This window comes from Callithrix jacchus, chromosome 18 (genome assembly GCF_049354715.1).
Source record: "Callithrix jacchus isolate 240 chromosome 18, calJac240_pri, whole genome shotgun sequence".
NCBI lineage: Eukaryota > Metazoa > Chordata > Mammalia > Primates > Cebidae > Callithrix > Callithrix jacchus.
Window position 1 is genome coordinate 12,969,411 of NC_133519.1, and position 18,552 is coordinate 12,987,962.

The following is an 18,552-nucleotide window of genomic DNA, read 5'->3' on the forward strand; positions in this document are numbered from 1 at the left end:
AAAATAAAAAAAAAGAAGTTACAGTAAGTTAAGGTTAATTTCTTACTGAAGCAAGAAAATATTTTTATAAATTTAGTGTAATTCAAGAGTACAGTGTTTATTCAGTCTATGGTAGTGTACAGTAATGTCCTAGGCCTTCCCATTCACTCACCCCTCACTGACTGATACACCTCGAGCAGTCCTGCATGCTCGGTTCATGGTAAGTGTGCTATACAAGTGTACCATTTTTTATCTTTTATGCCATATTTTTACTGTACCTTCTTTATGTTTAGATACATTTAGATGCATACTTACCATTGTGTTAGTTGCCTCTAGTACTCAGTACAGTAACATGCTCTTCTGAGGCTACAGATGTGTAGGCTCACAGCAACAGTCTGTACCACAAAGCCTAGTGGTTTAGTAGGCTATACCACCTCTATCTGCATAAGTACGCTCTCCGATGTTCACCTAAGGCTGCATTTTTCACAACATATCTTAATCATGTGTTAAGCAACACATGATTGTGTACTTTACTATATGGCCTAAAAGTTCTACTCCTAAGCAAAATGATAACATATGTCTACATAAAGATTTTTACATGAATGTTTATAGCAACTTCAATAATAGCCCCAAACATGAAACAATCCAAATGTCCACCAACAAATGAGTGGCTAAACAAATTGTGGTATGGCTATACAATGGAATTCTACTTAGCAAGGAAAAAAAGAATAAACTGTTGATACATGTAACACAGATGAGTCTCAAAAACATGTTGATCAATAGAAGCCATCCACAAATGAGTACACACTTATGATTCCATTTATATGAAACTTACTAAAGGCAAACCTAATCTATAAAAACAGAAAGTAGATCAGTGGTTGACCAGGGCTGGGAGTACTTGTGAACTGGCTGGAAGAGTCACATAGAAACACTTAGGGTGATGGAACAAATCTATATGTAGATTGCAATAGTTGTTACATAGATATATACTTTTCTCAAAACTCACATAATCATATACATTAACTATATCTCAAAAAAAATGATTGTTTAAAAGCTTTTTGTGAGACTTGACATGCAAATTTTTGTTTGTTTTTTGTTTTTGAGACAGAGTCTCATTCCATCACCCAAGCTGGTGTGCAGTGGCGCAATCTCCATTCACTGCAACCTCCATCTCCCAACTTCAAGCAATTCTCCTGCCTCAGTCTCCTATGACCACAGACACCTACCACCACTTCCAGCTAATTTTGTATTTTTAGTAGACAGGAATTCACCGTGTTGGCCAACCTGGTCTCGGATTCCTGACCTCAGGTGATCTGCCCACTTCAGCCTCCCAAAGTACTGGCATTACGTGAGCCACCATGCCCGGCTGACACACAAATTCTAAAATTTATGTAGAAGAGCAAAGAATCCAAAATGGCCAGGATAATTTTTAAGATGGAGGGGAGGAGTTTCATCTTCAGAAATCAAAATATATTACAAAGTTGTATTATTTTAAGCAGTGCAGAATTGATATAGGAACAGACATACAGACCAATGAGACTCCAGAAAAAGATCCATGCATACTTGATATACAAGAGGTTTTGCTTATCTGTGGAGAAAGACAACTCTTTCAATAAATGGTGCCAAGGTAACAAATTTTCCATAGGAAAAAAATTATCTCTATTTCACAACATTTACAAAAATCACTTTCAAGTAGATAAAACCTAATTGTGACAAGCAAATTTTTAAACATTTTTGAAGAAAATATAGAAGAATATCTTCATGACTTCAAAGTGTGTGCAGATTCTTTAAACAAGAAATACACAAACCACAAAGACTCATGACTTTTACTATAAATTCCAAATATCAGTAAATCCAAAGACTCTCAAAAAGTAAAAAGGACAAACCACAAAATCGAATAACATTTTTGAAATGCCTATAAACAACAAATGATTAATAGCCAGCTTATAGAAATAACTTACAAAAATTCAATTTAAGAAAAAAACAGCAAAACTTATCAAAAGAAAATTCACCAAAGGTAATCTGAATGGCAAGTGACATTTTTAAAACAATGCTCAGGGAAATAGACAATTAAAACACAATGAAATTCATTTCATACCCATCAGATCAGAAAAAACCTAAAGTCTGACAATATCCAACATTGAGAGGATACTGAACAGCAAATGTCTGAATTGGTAACTACTTAAGAGGAAATCTGGCAACCACAGACAAGAGTCTGTAAGAGCAAAATGTTACAGACAACCTAAAAGTTCAACAGAAGAATGGATAAATAAATTGCAATATACCTAGACACTAAAATGCTATGTAGCAGTTAAAATTCATGAGCTACAGGTATGTATGATCAACATTCATACATACCTGTAGCTCATGAATTTTACACTTTTGGACAAATTCCAAAAGTGTAATGCTAACTGAAAAAGTTGTAAAACAAGTATACATGGTGTGATACCATTTATACAGTTTTACAATATACATAACAATACCATATATTGTTTGTGGTTAATACATATCTGGTAAATGTAAAAATCTTTATGGGAATGATAAACACCAAATTCAGAACAGTGTGTACATCTGGAAGGAAGGAAGGAAGGAAGAAAACAGGACAGAGATTGAGCAAACAATACCAAAAGTTTTCCTAAGCAAGTATTCATTATACTATTCACTTGTAAATCTATACTTACTTGTCAATCTTAAATTATTTCATAAGAAAAAGGAGAACACGAAGAGCAGTGTTAGAATGCCCATCAAGGACTGCTCAAAGGAGAGTGTTCCGACAAGCCAGTCTATTGGTATATCTGGTGCAGCATGTCCTACTTTTTTAAATAAATGTCTCACCACGTGAGTGCCTAGTGATACTCATCAGCTGAACCATACAACAAACCCTCTGCCATACACTTCATACTCACCAAGGGGCCTTCTAAAAAATCTGGCTTTCCTTGATTTTCCCAAAAAGAGAAAGCATTCATCAGCAAGATTAATATAAACACCCAGTGTTTCTGATAATGCATTTCTGACTATAAATTGATAAAATGATTCTCTGGTTTTCATACTTTAGTCCCTGATGAGTTCAGTCACAATAAAACAGCTTCCCCAAATCTGATCAACTCTGGGGCACTGATATGAGTGAGCTTCTGGGTATACAGGGATGAGAACCAAACCCTGACCCTTTTTCTGGGCAACACTCCAGCCTTATTCTTTGCCTTCCAAGGGGCCAGGGCAACAAAATTTTTCTCATAAGAGAAAGCAAAGAAATTCCCAATAAATATTTAGTTATATAGTTAAGCCAAGTTTTTCATAATGTTTCTCTTTTCCTTGTTACTACTCTAGAATCTTAAGAACCATAATGTTACAGATAAAAGAAGAGAAGAGAAAGAGGCGGGCTGCTTCAGGCAGGATCTTACAGAATCTCAATGCCTCATCCAGAGTCTGGATCTCACTTTTGTTAGATTTTTTTTTTCCTGTACACTCAAATGTGATTAAGCTCTGGGAGACAGATTCACACTAAGCAAAGTCTCGAGGGTCCAATTTATTTATTCACTGACTAGAAGATATAACTGTATTGAGAACAGGAATCCGTTGTTCATCATGGCGCATTCCCTGTCATTGGACAGATGCATTAGAGAGATATCAGGTTATTAGATGAGCTTCAGAGCTAAAGAGTTTTATTCTACAGGGCTATGCTAGGGTAATCTGATGATTTCAAAAATTTTTCCTAAAAGGGATAGAAAAATACAAAAGTAGCATTTTTATTGAGCATCTTGTGAGCTGGGAACATGACATTATGTGCTATATGCTTGACATGTATTATTTATTTATTATTATTTAATTTCATCCTCATAGCAACCCTGTGGTTATAAATGTTATGGTTATTTTACTGAAGAGCAAACTGAGACTTTAAAAGTCAAGTGACTGGCTTATAGTAAAGTCAGGTTTTATATCTAAATCTGTTTGACTCCAAAACATACGTGTTTGCTAATATAACAGTCTTCTGCTTCAGTAATATTTCCCTCTAAACAACTACAGTCCAACTGCTAGGACTGCTGCAATCCATTCTTCCGGACACTGCTGGAGACACACCAATTAGTACTCATCCTCAGACTCCCCTTTCCTGCTTCAACGCAACCATACTTAATGTCTTGAGAGAGACCTGAGGAACACCCTGCTCATTAGCCCCATTTAATTTCCAAAGGGGCTGCAGATAACTCATCTCTTCACATTTTATTTATTTCATCACATTTAATAGTTCTCATTAGTTTCAGTTCCAGAGGATGGCATTTTCTGGCCTAAGCTCCTTAATGCATGCCTTATTTTGAAGGTCGCCATGGACTAATAATAAACAATTACACACAGTCTGGTACTTTCTGAAAGACAAATATCTGATACCCAATTCCTTCAATAGCCTGTCTCAGCCCTGTTCCTCTATCCCTCCTGCTCGCTCAGCCTCTCTGACTGTGTGTGTGCTCTACCCTAGATACAAAGGATTCCTAAGCAGCACCACCCACTTTGTTTGTCCTCATCTACAACTTCTTGCCAGAACATTCCAAATATTGAAGACCTAAAATTGTGACAAATCAGCCATGCAATATTCATAGACTTCACAAGTAGAGAAGTGAACTCCATGTGTAAAAACACAGAGGAAATGTGTGCTCATGGACCAAAGAGACACACAATATGTCTTTGGCTGAAGCATGTAGGAAAAACAGTATCAGAAACTCAGCTGGAAAAGCAAGTTGCAGAGAGGCTGGTAAAGGACTTTAAACAGAATCACATGAGGGAGGTGGAGAAGAAAGGTCAGTGAAGGAGACTGATAAAGATGAATCAAAGTTGGAGGGGAAGCAGAGAAAGTGGTGTTTCAGAAGCCAAAGGAAGGGAATTTCATTAAGTAATGAAAGATAAAATGCATTGTATAAAGTTACGATGAATACCCTTTTGCCAAATAGCATATTGGCAGAAGAATAGACAACACAGGTCAATATAACAATAAAGAGCCCAGAAACAGATCCTAACATATATATTTTTTCATTAACTTGTAAACTGTCTGCTACACAGTTTATATATGTAGTGCACTTAGAAAAGTATCTGGTCCACAGTTATCATCTAATAAATATTAGTGACTATCTGTATTACTACTTGTTATTGTTATAATTATTATTAAATATCAGTGTGAAAAGAAGAGATCCTTTAAAAAGTCTGCTAGTAAAGAGGAATTAAGAGAGTAGGCAAGGAAGAAAGCAAAATCCTTTATAAAGAAAGAAATTAAAGTATATGCTGGAAACAAAGGCAGCACTCGATAAAAATTTACTGAACATGAATAATACTTATAAGCCAAGTGGAAGGAGATTTATAGAAAGTAAGAATCTGTTGATACAGAGAAAGGAATCGTTGGATCAAGGACCTCGAAGAAATGGCAGAAGTGGAATCGAAGATACACATAGAGAAATCAGCCTTGGAAAGGAAAAGAATACCTCATATACTCTTGAGACAAAAAGGAGATTAAAATTCAGCAAAAATACAATTATCTACATGTTTCTAAAAGAGGTTCCTACAATGAACTACATCAGAATCACCTATGGTAATTATTTAAAAAGCAAATTCATGGCCTGTATCCCAGATCCATTAAATCCAAATTTCTAGTAGATGGGACCCAGGAATCTGCATTTTAGTGGTCTGTGACCCAGTTGATTCCTTTTGGAAGAATCAAAGTTAGGAGAATTCACATCTGTTGGCCCCTATGGAGAAAGCAAAACTGGCTCCTTGCCCAACCTCCATTTTGACTAAGCATGTAAAGTCTCACCATTGGAGAGGAAAAACAAAAAATCTTTACAATCCTGAGATAAGCTAAAAAAAAGGGGATGAAGACTCTACCTAGTCTTCCAAGTCAACGAAGGCTTGAGCCCTTTAGTATAAATTGCTAACTCTCTAATGCAGACAACTTAGTCCCTGACTTTTACAACACTGATACCTACAAGCATGATAATGACACAGGGGAAATTTGTGTTTTATCCACATGAATAGACGAATTGTAATCGTGGTAGCCTAGTGATTTTTTTCCTTAAAATATCTACTGTGTCATTTAAGAAAAGATTTTTCCCAAGAGTGGGCTCCTCATGCTTTTTAAATCACTTCCTAATCTTAATGAAGAAGGAGGTAAAGTGATCTACTAAAAGGAAGATGGGGAGGGAGTGAGGCAGGAGGCTTGGAAAGGTTTGAAAAGGAAAGGTTTGAAAAATCCAGCTGAGGGGTCTGGGAAAAGCAATCCACTAGGGATGATGGAAGGGATTGCAGGCAATATTCAGAGCTTGGGCAAACTTAATATAATAATGTGTAGAGATAAGCTAAGGCACCATATATGTGATATTTGCCATCTAACAGCCTGGCAGAAGTGAAAAAAAAAAAAGAAATTAGGTTAATCTCAGGTTTGAGACTGGCAGGGCAGGTACAAGGAAAAATGAAGGGTCCAAGGACACAATAGAGAAAGCTATAGGTATGGGAGGAAAAACCAGAAACGCTTATAGCAGGGATCCCCAAACCCTGGGCTGCAGACCAGTACTAGTCTGTGGTCCCCAAACCCTGGGCTGCAGACCAGTACTAGTCTGTGGCCTGTCAGGAACCAGGCTGCACAGCAGTAAGTGAGTGGCAGCCCAGTGTACATTACCACCTGAACTTCACCTCCTGTCAGATCAGCAGCTGCATTAGATTCTCATAGGAGCGCGAACCTATTGTGATCTGCGCCGGGAGCAATCTAGGTTGCGTTTTCCTTATGAGAATCTAACTAATGCCTGATGACCCAAGACGGAACAGTTTAATTCCAAAACCATCCCACTCTGACCGTCCTCCCTTCCATGGAATAATTGTCTTCCATGAAACCGGTCCCTGGTGCCAAAAAGGTGGGGATTGCTGCCTTACAGTCCCTCTCCTTGGCCCAAACTGTATGTGTGTGAAGGGAGGAATAATTTTATAGCCTAATTTCCCTTAAGCAAGATCTTACACTCTCTACTCCATTACTGTAGGAAAGATGGGCCTTGCTAGTAGCAGCAACTTTTCAGGTAAAATAAAACAACAGTATGAAATATACTAGGAGCCATATACCAATGTCTCACTACTTACCCCTTTTTTACCTTCACAATAACTCTGATGCAGAAATCCTTAAACTTCTCCATATGCAAACTGAGGTTCTTCCAAGTTATACATCCAAGGACACACAACTCACCCAGATGTAGTTCAGATTTGAACTCAGGTGTGTCTGACTACAAACTCATTTGCAATCTCCTAGCCCACAGTGACTTCACCAGAACAGCTAGGCTCCACTTCATGGGCAAAAGAAAAACAGCGCATCAAAGGAAAACCAGATTTCCAGCAGAGCAAGGGGTTGCAGGGACTAAGGATATAGGGATATTTCTTGGCAATAAAACTACAGAGAATGAAACACAATGCAGGAGAATTAGCAGTGAGTAGCTGAATATTATATCTGAAGGCGCATATGCATGGGGAGTGGTGTAGGTGAAGCTAAGAGCCAAGTGAAGAAGGAAATGAGAAGAAGAAAATGAATCGAGTCCACTCACCATCATTATCTCTGACATCTCTCAAAGGAAGTAGCGTGGGAAACAAAAGGAGATTAAAGCAAGTGTGTCTAGATAAGAAGATTCATCATGCCTGGCAGGAGGGGGAACTCAGTGTACCCCTAACCCACTCCTTTTCTTCTGCCCACTTTGAGGAGTCATCTGGTTGACTTGGTGTGTTCTTTGTTGAGATGCTTACCAATTGCCAACAACAATCACAATGCCTTATAACATGAGTGAGGCCCACAATTTCAAAAGTGTAATGATAGAATCCAAGATAGACATGAAAGAAGGCAGGAGAGGGACTGGCAGACGGAAAAAATGAGACAGGATGAAGAGCAGGTTTACCTGAAGTGCATACTCTTCAGTTCTTCTGCTCTTACACCTCAGAGGAATTCGCACACAGACGTACTTCATTCTATTGTGCCCCACTTTATTGTGCTTCACAGACTGGTTTTTAGATATAGAAGGTTTGAGGCAACCCTGTCTAGCAAGTGCATCAGCACCATTTTTCCAACAGCACGTGTCACTTCATGTTTCTGTGTCACATTGTGGTAATTCTCACAGTATTTCAAACTTTTTCACTATTATTATATCTGCTATAGTAATCTGTAATACGTGATCTTTACTGTTACCCTTATAATTGTTAGGGGGCACTATAAACCTTTACTATATGAAACAGAGAACTTAATCAATAAATGAGTGTTCTCATGGCTCCACTGAGCAGCTGCTCCCTCTTGTTTCTCCCTCTAGCCAGGCCTATCAATTCCCTAAGATACAATATTGAAATTATGCCAATTCATAACCGGACAGTGGTCTCTAAGTGTTCTAGTGAATGGAAAAGTCACATATCTCTCAGTTTATTTATTTATTTATTTTCAGACAGAGTATCACTCTATCACCAGGCTAGTTCAGTGGCAGGAACTCGGCTCACTGCAACCTCCACCTTCCAGGTTCAAGTGATTCTCATGCCTCAGCCTCCCAAATAGCTGGGATTACAGGTACACACAACCATGCCCTGCTAATTTTTAATTTTTTTGTAGAAATGTGGTATCATTATGTTACCTAGGCTCATCTCGAACTCCTGGCCTCAAGTAATCCACCCACCTCGGCCTCCCAAAGTACTGGGATTATAGGCATGAGCCACCTGGCATAGCTACATGTATCTTACTTTAAATATAAAATTAGAGTCGGGCACTGTGGCTCACACTTTTAATCCCAGAACTTTGGGAGGCCGAGGTGGGTGGATCACCTGAGATCAGGAGTTCGAGACCAGACTGACCAATATAGTGAGTCTCTACTAAAAACACAAAAATTAGCCGGGCATGGTGGGTGCGGGGGGCGCTTATAGTCCCAGCTACTTGGGAGGCTGAGACAGAAGAATTGCTTAAACCCAGGAGGCAGAGGTTACAGTGAGCTGAGATCGTGCTACTGCATTCCAGTCTGGGCAACAGAACAAGACTCCATCTCAAATAAATAAATAAATAGAAAGAAAGAAATGATTAAATTGTGAGAAAGGCATGTCGCAGAGAGAGGCCAAAAGCTAGGGCTTTTGTGCCAGTTAGCCAAGTTTGTGAATGCAAATGAAAAATTCTTAAAGAAAAGGAAAACTGCTACTCCTGTGAACAAATGAATGATGAGGAAGCAAAACAGCTTTATTACTGACCTGGAGAAAGTTTAGTGATCTAGATAGATCAAACAAGCCACAGCATTATCTTAAACAAAAACCAAATCCAAAGCCTAATTCAGTGCAAGGCCCTAACTCTCTTCAGTTCTATGAAGGCTGAGACAGGTAAGGAAGCTACGGAAGAAAAATTTGAAGCTAGCAGAGGGTGAATGAGGTTTAAGGAAATAAGCCATCTCCACATAAAAGTGCAGGTGAAGCAGCATGTGCTGATGGAGAAGCTGCAGCAAGTTACCCAGAAGATCTAGCTAAGATAACTGATGAAAGTGGCTACACTAAACAACAGATTTTCAACGTAGACAACACGGCATTCTATTGGAAGAAGATGTCATCTAAGAATTTTACAGCTATGGAGAAGTCAATTCTTTGGCTTCAAAGGTCCAAAGGACAGGGTGATTCTCTTGTAAGGGACTAATGTAGTTGGTGACTTGAGGTAGAAGCCAATGCTCATTTACCATTCTGAGAATTCTAGGGCCCTTAAGAATTATGCTAAATCTACTCTGCCTGGGCCCTATAAATGAAACGGCGAAGCCTGGATGACAGCACATCTATTTATAGCATGGTTTACTATTTTAATCCCATTGTTGAGACTACAACTCAGAAAATAAGAGATTCCTTTCAAAATACTATTGCCCATTGACAATGTACCTGGTCACCCAAGAGCTGGGATGAAAATGTGCAAGGATGTTGTTTCTGCGCCTGCTAACACAACATCCATTCTGCATCCCATGGATCAAGACGCGATTTCAATTTTCAAGTCTTCTTGTTTAAGAAATACATTTTGGAGATTATAGCTGCCATAAATAGTGAATCCTCTGATGGACCTAGGTAAAGTAAATTGAGAATCTTCTGGAAAGGATTATCCATTCTAGAAGTCATTAAGAGTATTCATGATTCATGGAGAAGTCAAAATATCAACATTAACATGAGTCTGAAAGAAATTGATTCCAAACCTAACAGATGACTTTGAGAGATTCGAGACATCAGTGGAGGGAGTAACTGCAGATGTGGTGGAAATAGCAAGAGAACTAGAATTAGAAGTAGAGCCTGACAGGTTTACCTATGTAACTAACCTGCACATTGTGGACAAATACCCCAGAACTTAAAAGTTTGATTTAAAAAAATAAAAATAAATTGATTAAAATTTTTGAAAAAGAAGTAGAGCCTGAAGATGTGACTTGGTTGCTACAATCTTACGATAAAACTTGAACAGATGAGGAGTTGTTTTTTATGAATGAACAAAGACAGTGATTGCTTGAGATGGAATCTATGCCTGAAGACGCTGTGAACACCGTTGAAATGACAACAAAGAATTGATGATATTCCAGAAACTTCGTTGATAAAGGAGCGGCAGGGTTTGAGAGGATTTACCGATTTAGAAAGAAATTCGACGGTGGGTACAATTGTATCAAACAGCACTGTATATTACAGAGAAATCTTTCGTGAAAGGAAGAGTCAGTCAATGCAGCCACTTCGCTGTTGACTTCTTTTAAGCAATTGCCACAGCCACCCTAAGCTTCAAACACTGCCACCCCATCAGCCACCAGCCGTCAACATCAAGGCAAGACCCTCCACCAGCAAAAAGATTACAACTGGCTGAAGGTTTATTAGCATTTTTCAGCATTAAAGTATTTTCAATGAAAGAAGGTATACTTTTTTAGACATAATGCTATTGAACACTCAATAGAGACTACACTACAGTGTGAACCTAACTTTTATATGTACTGGGAAACCAAAAAATTCATGTGACTCACTTTATTATAATATTCTGTTTAATGCAGTCATCTGGAACCAAACCTGCAACATCTCCAAGATAAGTTTATGACAACAATATCTAATAGTGATATAAAACCTACTATGCACTTAGCACTCCTATGTATAACTCTCTCAATTATCCTATAAGATAGATAATACCATATCACCATTTTACTGATGAGGTACAGAGGTTAAGGCATTAGCTATGGTCACAAAGCTACCACTGAAACCAAGCAACGTGACTCTAAAGTTTTTGTTATTAACCCAGGGCACCACATGTCACTATGCAATTCATTCACAATTCCAGTGGTGCCAAGAGGGAGCAAGTTGGCACAGAAATCCAATCCATGTCCCGGTTAATAGTCCACACATACCTAGTTCAAAGCTACATCCACCTGAGTACTTTTATCTTTGCCCCAGGCACCTTGCATTTGCCAAGGTGTGAGGTCAGAGGACTAGGTCCATAAAAAGAGGAAGTCTTTCTTATTCATATAAAGGTGCCATAGAATCTAGCTGTGGTGCTGCCTTAGCCAGGGCACTACACTGACCTATTTCGATTGAGAAGACATTTACAAGGGTGCTTAATAAGCACTGTTTGTGATCATGAATTTGGAAAATGGATAAAGGATACCATATTCTTATATTGAAAAGCTATGGTGCACCTAGAAGAAAATAACTATTAAATATACACATAGATTTTAAAACATAATAACATTGAATGGAAATCAAGTTGCAAACTATTAATATGCAGAGTACATTACATAAATTTTAAAAGTTACATGATACATATATATATATATATTCACACCCATATTTATACACACACAGAACGCATACATTTACCAAATTCATTATGGTGGTGCTTCTGATAAGGAAAAAAAGAGATTGGAACTTGGGAGTGAGAACACAGGAGACTTAAATGGACCTGCAATGTTTTATTCATTTTAATAAGACTTGAAGCAAATATGACAAAATGTTTACTACTATCAATTCTAGATGGTAGCCATGCAATTACTCAAGATAAAAATAAAACGATTATTATTTTAAGGACAGGTTTCGTGGGAACTTAAGAGTAGGAGAGCTAGAGGCTATTCTGTGTGATCAATGAGTGACATTTCAGGGTTCACGCCTTCAGAGGTGGAGCAACAGTTATGGGTGATGACAAGGTCCAGGGTGTGGTCACTTGAATAGCCGGATGAGGTAGAGTGGAGGTGGAAATCAATGGAGTGTAAGAAATTATGGATCCAGATGTATCACCAACATAATTGTTGAAGTTTTCCAGAATGATTAGAATAGCTATGGTGGAAAGAAAGAGACAGTTGTCAAAGTCCTCATTGAAGACTTTGTGGGGAAGGAGATCAGTCAAGGAAAAAATAAGGGTGGAAAGAGGGTGGAATGTATGTGCATCAGTGAAGGTGTGGCATGCTCAGCCCACTTTTAGGCTACAACACAACAGAGGGAGAATGTGTAACCTGTACTTGGAACTGCTGAAAAGTAGTATCTTTCAGGAAAAGTCTAGTTTCAGTTAAGGTGAGGAGGTAGTTACTTCAAAAATCCCACTGAAATTCTAACTTTGTAATTCACTGACCCAAAGCCATATGTTCAATCAGAAAGGAGCAATAGATTTTACCAATAACCCAAAGAAGAAGAAGAAGGAGGAGAAGAAAAAAAGAGAGAAAAAGAAAGAGAAGGAGAGAAAGAAAGAAAGAAAGAGGAGGAGGAAGAGGAGGAGAAGAAGGAAGAAGAAAGAAAGAAAGAAAAAGAAAGAAAGGAGAGAAAGAAGAGAGGAAGGAAGGAAAGAGGAGGAAAGAAGAAAGAGGAGGAGGGTAGGAGAAGAAGAAGACAATGAGGAGGAGTCGGGAAAGGAGGAAGAGCAGGGGAGGAGAAAGAGAAGAAGAAGAAAGAAGAAGGAGAAAAGAGGGGAAGGAGGAGGAGAAGAAGGACAAACAAGAGGGAGAAAGGAGGAAGAAGAAGGAAGGGGAAAGGGAAAAAGGAAGGGAGAAGAAATAAGGAGTAGAAAAGAAAGAAAGGAGAAAGAGAAAGAAGGGGAAGGAGAAGGAGGAAGAGGAGAAGAAAGAAGGAGAAAGAGAAAGAAGGGGAAGGAAAAGGAGGAAGAGGAGAAGAAAGAAGAAAAGAAAGGGGAAAGAAGAAGGAGGGAAGGAAGGAAAGAAGGAAGGAAGGGAGAGAGAAAGAGAAAGAGGAGGGAAGAGGGGAAGGAAGGGGGAAGGGGAGCAGGGAAGAGGGGAGAGGGAGGAGAGGGGAAGAGGGAGGGAGGGGAGAGGAGAGGAGAGGAGAGGAGAGGAGAGGAGAGGAGAGGAGAGGAGAGGAGAGGAGAGGAGAGGAGAGGAGAGGAGAGGAGAGGAGAGGAGGACAACAATGATGACTGGGGTCCTGTTATATTGGAAATAAAACTGTCAGCTGTTTGAGGAGATTGTCAGAAAGCTAAGTGCCAATCAGTAAAATCTTGGAAAATCAAGTTGGCTCATAAAGAGTGAAATGACTTAAGGGAGCAGGTAAAGAAATTTCAGAATATTTTAAAGGAGGAGATGGTTTTGGCTCTGGAAACAGGTCCGAGAAAGTATGAAGGAATACATGGAAAGAGGAAACCACATAAGAAAAAGCTTGAGATTTAGAGTCCAAAATGGCCCCATGTTGAAGGGGAAAACCGATATATCGAGACCTAAATCCTCTTACAGATAGAATTTAAAAAGTGATCTATCTTAAAGATATATCAGAATGGTGAAAAGGCAGGCAAGCAAGAATCTAAAAAGGAAACAAAAATAATTGATAATTTCAGATTTCTTCTCATGCCATTTTAGGGCTAAGAGAAACTCAGGGGTCTGAATTTCTGCCACAACCAAGACCAAACATGTGAAACCAAGTTTTCCACTCAATAGCACTGAAGGGCCTCTCTGCAGCGTTTGCAGTCATCTTGGTGACACTAAGAAAAGGAGACAAGTGTCCTCTCAGCTCTGGGATTCCCATACTTACAGACAGACAGGTTTGTGGTGTTCTTTTGTTGTTGTTGTTGAGATGGAGTTTGGCTGTTGTTACCCAGACTGGAGTGCAATGGCATGATCTCGGCTCACTGCAACCTCCGCCTCCTGGGTTCAAGCGATTCTCCTGCCTCAGCCTCCCAAGTAGCTGGGACTACAGGCGTGCACCACCATGCCCAGCTAATTTTTGTATTTTTGGTAGAGACGGGGTTTCACCTTGTTGACCAGGATGGTCTCGATCTCTCGACCTTGTGATCCACCCGCCTTGGCCTCCCAAAGTGCTGGGATTATAGGCGTGAGCCACCGCGCCCAGCCTGTGGTGTTCTTATTCACCACTCCTCACGTTCACTCTGGGGCAAGGGAAGAGCACAGGCCCAGCCCATACACTACATTCTACTCTACTTTTTCTCCAAACTCCTCTCCGCTCTTGTTTAGATGGGCTTTTTTCTATTCTGAATAGGGAAGATTACAAGGAAAAAAAAAAATGCGCCCAGTAGCATCTTCTTTCATACTTTAATGTCTTACACCTGCACTTGCCTTTTGAATTTAGAAGAGAAAAATGTTGATCTCTTTGTCCTCAGATCCCCCAGTTTGGACTAAGGGACCCTCAGAATAAATCTGTGGGAAACCCAGAGGGGGACTAGGAAAGACCTCGTTCACTCTTCACATATCTGGCCATGGTTGTTTTTGTAGCTCTAAAATATTTCAATTGCAAGTATTTAAAAATTGAGCAAAATAAAATCATTTTCAAGTATATAATCAATGACACCAGATCCACCTTTTCTCTGTTGGTGTGGATGAGACGGTAAGAATACCAAGTGCTTGCAATGGTGGGGCACAGGAAAACAGGGATGAAAAACTTTTTATGGTTAACCAGTCTGATAAAACCACCAACCCCTTCTGTCCCACCTCAACAAGACACACGCTCGAAATGAAATGTCCCATTGTATTTACAGAGGGGGAGAAACAGACAGTGAGGAAGGACAGGATGGGAAAATAGAGGAAGAAGTCTTGTTCTGCACTAATAACAATGTTCAAAGGTTTGCCTGGCTTCTCCCCCTACAAAGCAAAAACAAGGTAGCAACAGAGTTCTTTTAGTTTTCTGTGCAGACCCACATATAGATAACTAAGTAGTAACACTTCCTTAGTGTGTCAAAAAACTCGTGTGCACATTCCACCAGAAATAATTCCATCTAGATCTGGTCCCTCCCTCTGGGGTGACTGTATCTCCTGCAGGAACTCAGTCCTCACTCAAAAAACATCAAATTCCCTTTAATCCCATACCCTCAATCACGCCTTGCAAAGGTCATCCCCCAATGAAGTCTGGCCACCTGATTCAGATCAGAAACCCAAATAACAATAGAGCATATGCTGTTTCAATGGCCCACTAAATATTAACAGCTAAGAATAGCCTACACCTAACGAGCATTTACTATATGTTGGCAGTGCTCTAAGAACTTCTTGCATATCAATCCTCACAATAACTCTGTGAGGTAGGTATTACTCTTACCCTTATATTACAGGTAAGAAAACTGAGAAACGGAGAAGTTAAGCAGTTTTCCCAAGGGTACACTGCTGTTACGTGGCTGAGCCAGGATTTAAGCCCAGGCAACCTAACTCCAGGGACCATGTTCTTAACCACTACACGATTCTTCCCCTTGGAAGAGGACAGAACAGATAATATGATGGTTACATTTAGAAATATACAATTAGGTCGGGCGCGGTGGCTCACGCCTATAATCCCAGCACTTTGGGAGGCCGAGGCGGGTGGATCACGAGGTCAAGAGATCAAGACCATCCTGGTCAACATGGTGAAACCACGTCTCTATTAAAAATACAAAAATTAGCTGGGCATGGTGGTGCACGCCTGTAGTCCCAGCTACTTGGGAGGCTGAGGCAGGAGAATTGCTTGAACCCAGGAGGCAGAGGTTGTGATGAGCCGAGATCGCGCCATTGGACTCCAGTCTGGGGCACAAGAGTGAAACTCTGTCTCAAAAAAAAAAAAAAAAAAAAAAAAGAAATACACAGTTTACAATTTGCTCATGGCCCTGCTTCCCAATGACTCCTCATTCCTTTAGCCTCACTGTTCATGTCTGATGCTTTCCGTCTTCTTATCTAAAATGCAACATGTTGCATTGTGTTAACTTGGCATAATGGAGTATAAAACAAAGCTTCAGTAGGAATATAATCCTCATGTAAACTTTAAGAACGGTCAAGGACCTATACTCATATCTTCATCGAAATGGACTCCAAGTATCCAACTTAGCAGACCAGATAGATGGTGTTAGCACTCACAGAATTCAAGCATTCAGAAGGTAGAATAGAGCAGGCTTGGAGAATAGATAAACTTAGCTCAGGGCATTTGTTCATTCAACAAATATTTTTAAAGCATTGAATGTATATCTGAAACTGTTCTACCTTCTAAGCATTCAGCAAGGAGGCAGAACAAGTCCTTGCCCTCAGGCAACATTCATTCTAGGGCACACTAGAAAAGACTGAAAAAGTAAATAATAAGTAATGAACACTGTGCTGTGACAAAATAACCAAGGGAACATCTTCTATATGGGGCATTCAGGGACAGAGCAAATTTGAGATGAGCAAAGATAGGCAGGTAGATTATCAGATCTTAACGACATGTTGTCATTGTGCCTTCATGCCAGCTTCCCAAGAACCATAAAACATTTTAAAATAATTTATCATGTTGTAATGCAAACTTCTTAACCTGATGCTCCAGGCTCTGCTCCAATCCAGCCCTGCCTATCTATCCTCTTCTTACCACCGATCCCAAACACATCCTCTCCATTCCATTTAGGCTAATGTCCTTACTGACACACAACATATCAAGTTCACCCCCAACCTTGTTCTCTCCCATACGCCTATTAATTCTACCCATCCCTCAAGACCAAGCTTCAGTTCCACCTTCCTCATTCTTATCCACTCAGGCTTACTGAACACCCTTCTCCTTTAAACAACTAGTTCCCAGGCAGTGAATTACCTAAAAATAGCCTTCCGTCCTCTGCTGCTGTTTCACATGTGCTATAACCCAGGGCTTTAGCACAGGGCACCACCATATCCTCCCAGCAAGTGAAGGCATGAAGGGAAAGGGGTCTAGCACATGTGCAGAGCTGCCTGGGCCAGAGGTGAAGGTGAAGAGAACTGACTCAGGCTCAGAGAAGCAGCTCAAGGGGAGCAAGCACCGAGAACCAGGGCACAACTCCCAATTAGGAGGGATGCAAAGTCTCCACTCAAGTGGAAAGATCTCAGCAGCTCTAGAAGGAACCTAAGGATCCAGATGGGATATCTAATTGAGGAGTGAAAAGCACAGCATAAGTCCCGTCTCATAGAGAGTCCAATACCGGATAAAGGGAGTAGAGACTTACAACCAGGGGATTACCAGAGGCATAACAACTGTCAGCAAAAGGAATCCAGTGAAATATTCTGGAACCTACAAATCAAGAATGGGTGACCTAGTTTAAAGACCTGACCTAATTCTAAGCTGTAGGTAGAGCTCATTAGCAGGCTTGTCTTGGAAGAAATAGGGAAAGTAGATTAAAGAGAGATGAAGGCCAAAAATGGTTACATATTGATTATTAGTCTGTGAGGGGCAGGAGACATGCTTCATGCCTCATTTCTATCCTCCATACCACTTAGCAAAATAAATATTTACTGATTATGTAAAAAGAGAAAGATCACAGACAATCTGGTTATAACCCAGTGAGGGGAAGTATGCCAAGATAATCTGAGTCATCATTTAAGCAGGTTATGTATTGTGAAGTCTCCATCACCCTGACAAACACTGGTAATGTGATCTGGTGAATGAACACCAGACTAGAAATGAGGACGTGAAACCAGACCAGTTTTGTTAGAAACCTCTTACAAGACCCGAAACAAGCCACTTCACTTCTCTGAACCTCAATTACCTCATCTATAAAGGGGTAAACATAATAACTCCAGTTTTTTCATGTCTAGAACACTCTTCCCCCCAGATCTCTAATTTCCTCATTTCTTTTGAATCTTTGCTAAATCTTGCTTTCCTAATGAAGCCTATTTAATACCGTCCACTCTATTTCATGCTGCAAACTGCCCATCCCACCAACCCTATCACTCAGATACACACTGGTCTACATTTTTTCTTTTTCATAGCAATTCTAACATATTACATAATTTATTATCTGTATTGTTGTGTGCTAGAACGTAAGCACTACGAAAGCAAAGATGTTTGTTCTATTCTATTCATTGGTATACTTCACATCTCTGGAAACTGGAACAGAGTAAACATCCAATAAATGTAGAATGAATACATGAATGGATCTTTAAAAAGGCCAAAATCTTGTGAAAGACCAGAATAATAAATCATTTATATTCTCCCTGAGGCCAGGATCTGCCTCCCACACCCTCAAGCATCCCTATATCCCTTGGTACCATATATCATAGCGTGAAATAGGTATTCAATAAGTCCTTACTAAATTACAATTAAGTATGAGACCCAAAAGAGTCAAACACAATCGCGTGCTCTGGGGCCACCTGCTGGCAACTCTACTTAGTAGTCACCTAAGCAACCAAACTGACAAGAATTCCC

General features: G+C 39.8%; 1 protein-coding gene and 1 long non-coding RNA gene across 5 annotated transcripts in view; both read right to left on the reverse strand.

Annotated features, from left to right (window-relative positions):
- The window catches only part of LOC103788982 (uncharacterized), an 870,763-nt gene that overhangs the window by 605,436 nt on the left and 246,775 nt on the right, over positions 1-18,552 (reverse strand). The gene's annotated exons all lie outside the window — the stretch shown is intronic.
- The window catches only part of LOC103788983 (uncharacterized), a 209,007-nt gene that overhangs the window by 189,822 nt on the left and 633 nt on the right, over positions 1-18,552 (reverse strand). The gene's annotated exons all lie outside the window — the stretch shown is intronic.